Raw genomic sequence first — 5,692 nt, forward strand, 5'->3', positions numbered from 1 at the left:
AGTGACACCAAGTTTCCCCACGATGCTCGTTATCCAAAGTGTCAGTTTGATGGAAACCTATGGCCTGTGTGCTCTCCAAACCAATGCACTTGCTTCAAAATCCATGTTGGAATAAAATTGCTTCCTATTTTTTGCAAAAATGGCTTCCAAGCACCGCACAAGTGCTAATAATTTGCAGTCTCCAAACAACTGTCAAATTGGCAAGCCCTGAGTTTACAGCTGCTACAGTTCCCACTTGCTTTAGGAATATGTACATTTTATTATGAAAAAGACCACCAGGCACAGTCGTAACTCTGGTTTATATTTACAAAGGTGTGCTATTCAGTATCTGCTTGATGCTCATGTTAGCTAGTTATTAGTAGATTATGGATATATCATAATTTACTTTGGAGCTTTGTAAAAATATTTTCTACATAGGGGCGCCTGGGTGGCTCAATCAGTTAAGCGACCAACTCTTGGTTTTGGCTCGGGTCATGATCTTGGGGTCCTGAAATCGAGCTCCACGTTGGGCTCCAAGCTCAGCTTGGAGTCTGCTAGGGATCCTCTCTCCCTGTCCCTCTGCCCCTCCCCCCCCACACACTCACTCTCTCTGTCTCTCTAAAATCAATCAATCAATCAATGTTTAAAAAAAGTATTTTTTACATATCGAAAGTTTTGAAGTGGTTATACTCAAGTAGTGAAGGATGGGGTTGACACCTTTCTAATTAGGAAAGAAAATGGTGCCGTCGCTATTGTTGAAATCAAATTACAGTTTCAATTATGTTGGCTCAGGAGTTAGACCTCATTCCTTCCAATCCATCAACTACTATCTGGTAAGCCAATGAGAAAATTGATCTCCAAAGAAACGACATGATTTTCTCAAGATCACACATTGCTAGTGTAGTGGGGAGAGCTCTAGAACTTAAATCTCGCTTACATGAGTCCAGTACTTTCCATAGGCTACATCTATTTTGAGATGTCTATAAGGAGAAAAAAAAAAGCCAAGTAATGATGTTTTGATGATAGGCAATAATATTAGCATGGGCCACATATTGAGGCATTAGCATTGGAAATGGTAAAATGTATTCACACATAAAAATGGAAAAATAAAGAAATCCTCTGGTCTTAAGTATAATGTCCTCATATACACAGAATCACAAAACACCTATTTCTTTATGTCTGGCTCTGTTCTCTCAATTATACCTGGGGCATAAGTCATTTATCACTTTTTTGTACATATATATGTACATGTATATATCCTGTTCCTTTTGAGAGAGAAGGAGCGAGCATGTGCATGAGTGTGAGTGGGGTGGGGACAGACAGAGAGAGGGAGAGAGAATCTTCAAACAGACTCCCCGTGTATGCTGAGTGCAGAGCCCAACATGGGACTCGAGCTTATGACCTGAGCCAAAGCCAAAAGTTGGGCACTTAAGCAACTGAGCCACCCAGGCACCCCTCATCATTTATCACTTTATGATTTTCCATTGTTTGGTTATATTACAATCCCTTCATTCATTTTATCATTGAAGACGGCATGGTTATTACATAGACGTTTTTGCATTCATTGAAGAAGTGGCTGTGTTCTCTTACGCAATTTGAGAGGCTTGCTATTTGTTTACTTCTGGATAATTTTCTTCTAGTTTACCTTTCCTAATATATTCTTGTTTGTTTTTGTTTATTTTCATCAAGAGTTCCTTTCTTTCTTAGATTAAGTTACACACTATTTTCTTTTTCATTCTATTTTCTCAATCCACTGTTTCTTTCTTTTTTTTTTTAAAGATTTTATTTATTTATTTGACAGAGATAGAGACAGACAGTGAGAGAGGGAACACAAGCAGGGGGAGTGGGAGAAGAAGAAGCAGGCTCATAGTGGAGGAGCCTGATGTGGGGCTTGATCCCATAATGCTGGGATCACGCCCTGAGCCGAAGGCAGACGCTTAACCGCTGTGCCACCCAGGCCCCCCCAATCCACTGTTTCTTAATTTTATCTTAAGTATTACTGATTAACTTTTCTGTGAGCTCAATTCTACTCTTTAATTGCTTCCAAATCCAACTTATTTAATTAAGGTCTTCCTTTTGATACATTCTTTTTCTATCTCTATTTATTTGATACATAAATTTCTCTCTAATCAAATTGAAAATCTGTAACAGACACTATATAACCTTATTTACTTTATGCAATACTTTTAAGTGGAAGATTTTCCTCACATGCCTAAACATTATTCACTGGATTATTTCAGATGATTGCCTATACATTGATTAATAAATTTGATACTTTACCATTAGAATGTCTAGTACATTTTTTGTTTAAAGTGAGAGTGTGAGAGGGGGTGGGGAATAAGGAAAGGGGCATAAGGAAAGGGAGAATCTCAAGCAGGCTCCACACTCAATGTGGAACCTGACACAGGGCTTGATCCATGACACTGAGATCATGACCTGAGCCAAAATCAAGAGTGGGACACTTAACTGACTGAGCCACCCAGGCACCCCACCAATACATTTCTAAGAATTGACTTTAAAATCTAACTAGACATGCCCATTGTAAATGAGAAACTGGTTCAGCTCAAGGGGCACCTATAGAGGTAAATCATCCCAGGATTCTCAATGCTCAGGGACAGTCCTAACTGGAATCAAGGTGGTATTATTGGATATTACCAAATCCCCCTTCATAAGGATTAAGCAAACACAAAGAAATCTCATAGGTTCAAAATTATGGGATGACCAAATGGGAAAACAGGGCATAGCCTATATTTCTGAAATTTTTGAATGTAGAAAGTCCTGTGGTCTTTTCTAGAAAAGGTCATTGCTGCTGATGCTGCTGTGGCTGCAAATGTTCTTTCTTTTGGGTGCTTTTTATGGAATCATGAGCATTACTCTGATCCTATCACATTGTAATAAAGATATTTTCACTAGGTTTTCAGCTGCTATGTCATACTCTAGGTCACATTGAGTAGGTAATCAACCAACACTTCCTTGTGACATTTTTCGCTGACCTGCTATCAAATCAGGCATTGTATGGCTCACAGAAACTATGAAAGAAGCATGTCATAGGCATTAAAAAGTGGAACACCATTGAAGGGGGGAGGTTAAGATGGCGGAGGAGTAGGGGACACCTTTTTCAGCCGGTCCCCTGAGTTGAGCTGGATAGGTACCAGATCAGCAGGAATATCCACGGAATCAGCCTGAGACGCAGGAAGATACATCTGGATCTCTACAAATGAACATCTCCAGCGCTGAGTATCGAGGTACGAAGCGGGGAGCCGTGAAACCGCGCACAGATATCGGAAGCTAAACAGAAGGGGGAGGGAGCCGCCGTGTCAGGGCGCCGGGAAGCGGTAGCCACCTGCAAGGGGGAGCGGACAGACCGCGGACCCGCACGCTTGAGACAGCAGGCTGAGAAGGGAGCTCCGGGAGCGCACGCGGGACGGCTGGCGGTTGGCGGGCCACCTGCACGGGGGAGCAGGCGGACTCGCGGACGGCACCCGCGAGACAACAGACTTAGAACGCGAACTCCAGGAGCGCGCGCGCAGGGCGGCTGGCGGGCCACCTGCACCGGGGAGCGGGCGGACCGCGGACCCGCACTCTGGAAACGGCAGACTGAGTCCGTGAGCCGGGAGCGTGCACCACCAAGCATCTCACGGAGCTCCGGAGCTCCGGTGTGCTCACTGGATCGAGGCTGAGACCGGGAGCTCCGGGAGCGTCCGCGGGGCGGCTGGCGGCTGGAGGGCCACCTGCACGGGGGAGCAGGCGGACTCGCGGTCAGCACCCGTGAGACACCAGACTGAGACGGGGAGCTCCGGGAGCCCGCGCGGGGCGGCTGGCGGCGGGCGGGGTTGGAAACACAAAGGACAGAGACGTGCCGGCCCTGGAAGTGAGGGCTGGGACGCCGGGTGTGGGGCGCACAGCCCGGGATGCTGCAGGGTTGAGCAGCACCAACAGAAACAGAGTTAAAGTGGCCAGAACATCAGTGGAGAACGATCCGCGATCCCTCTGTTCTGAGACAGAGGCTGAATTTCAGCCGCTGCTGCTCTCTCAGAAGAGGCATAGCAAACCGCCAGGGAAAGCCGCCAGAGAACAAAAGCCCGGAAATACCGGCTCACAGGGTGCCCATCCCCATCCCCCCTCGCAAGGGACACAGAGACTCTACCCAAACAGGGTTTTCTGAGTACCTGCAGGCAGGCCCCTCCCCCAGAAGGCAGGCTGAAAAATCAAGAAGCCCACAACCCGGAGCGCCTGAGTGGCGCAGTCACCAAGCACCTGTCTTCGGATTAGGGTGTGATCACAACGCTCCGTAAGGAGTCCTTCATCGGGCTTCTCCACCGGGAACCTGCTTCTTCCTCTCCCACTCCTCTGCTTGGGTTCCCTTTCTTGCTGACTGTCTCTCTCTCTCTCAAATAAATAAATAAACTCTTTAAGGAAGAAGCCCACATCCCTAAGATCTCTATAAAACAAGGGCGCACGGCCTGGGTCCCAGTCAACACTTGGGCTCTGGACAACCCTGCAATCTCTCTTCATCAGAATGACGAGAAGGAGAAGTCCCCCCCAGCAAAGAAAAGATAATGAGTCTGTGGCCTCTGCCACAGAATTGGCCTCGGCCACAGAATTAATACATATGGATGTATCCCAATTATCAGAAATGGAATTCAGAGCAACAATGGTCAAGATGATGAGTAAACTTGAAAAAAGCATCAGAGAAAGCGTTGCTGAGAATATAGAATCCCTAAGGGCAGAAATGAGAGCGAATCTGACAGAAATTAAAAATTCTATGAGCCAAATGCAGTCAAAACTAGAGGCTCTGACGGCCAGGGTCACCGAGGCAGAGGAACGCGTTAGCGAATTGGAGGATGGGTTAGTAGAAGAAAAAACGAAAATAGAAGCTGGTCTTAAAAAAATCCACGCCCACGAATGTAGATTACGGGAGATTACTGACTCTATGAAACGATCCAATGTCAGAATCATCGGCATCCCTGAAGGGGTGGAGAAAAACAGAGGTCTAGAAGAGATATTTGAACAAATTGTAGCTGAAAACTTCCCTAATCTAGCAAGGGAAACAAGCATTCGTGTCCAAGAGGCAGAGAGGACCCCATCCAAGCTCAACCAGGACAAACCTACGCCACGGCATGTCATAGTGCAATTCGCAAATATTAGATCCAAGGATACAGTATTGAAAGCGGCCAGGGCAAAGAAATTTCTCACGTACCAAGGCAAAGGTATCAGGATTACGTCAGACCTGTCTACAGAGACCTGGAATGAGAGAAAGGCTTGGGGGGGCATTTTTAAAGCTCTTTCAGAGAAAAACATGCAGCCAAGGATCCTTTATCCAGCAAAGCTGTCATTCAGAATTGATGGAGAAATAAAGACGTTCCAAAATCGCCAATCATTAACCAATTTCGTAACCACGAAACCAGCCCTACAGGAGATATTAAGGGGGGCTCTATAAAGGTAAAAAGGCCCCAAGAGTGATACAGAGCAGCAAGTCACAACCGATACAAAGACTTTAAAGAGAAATGGCATCATTAAAATCATATCTGTCAATAATCTCTATCAATCTAAATGGCTTAAACTCTCCCATAAAACGCCACAGGGTTGCAGATTGGATAAAAAGACATGACCCATCCATTTGCTGTCTACAAGAGACTCATTTTGAACCCAAAGATGCATTCAGACTTAGAGTAAGGGGATGGAGTACCATCTTCCACGCAAATGGACCTCA

This window comes from Ailuropoda melanoleuca, chromosome 1 (assembly GCF_002007445.2).
Source record: "Ailuropoda melanoleuca isolate Jingjing chromosome 1, ASM200744v2, whole genome shotgun sequence".
Lineage (NCBI taxonomy): Eukaryota > Metazoa > Chordata > Mammalia > Carnivora > Ursidae > Ailuropoda > Ailuropoda melanoleuca.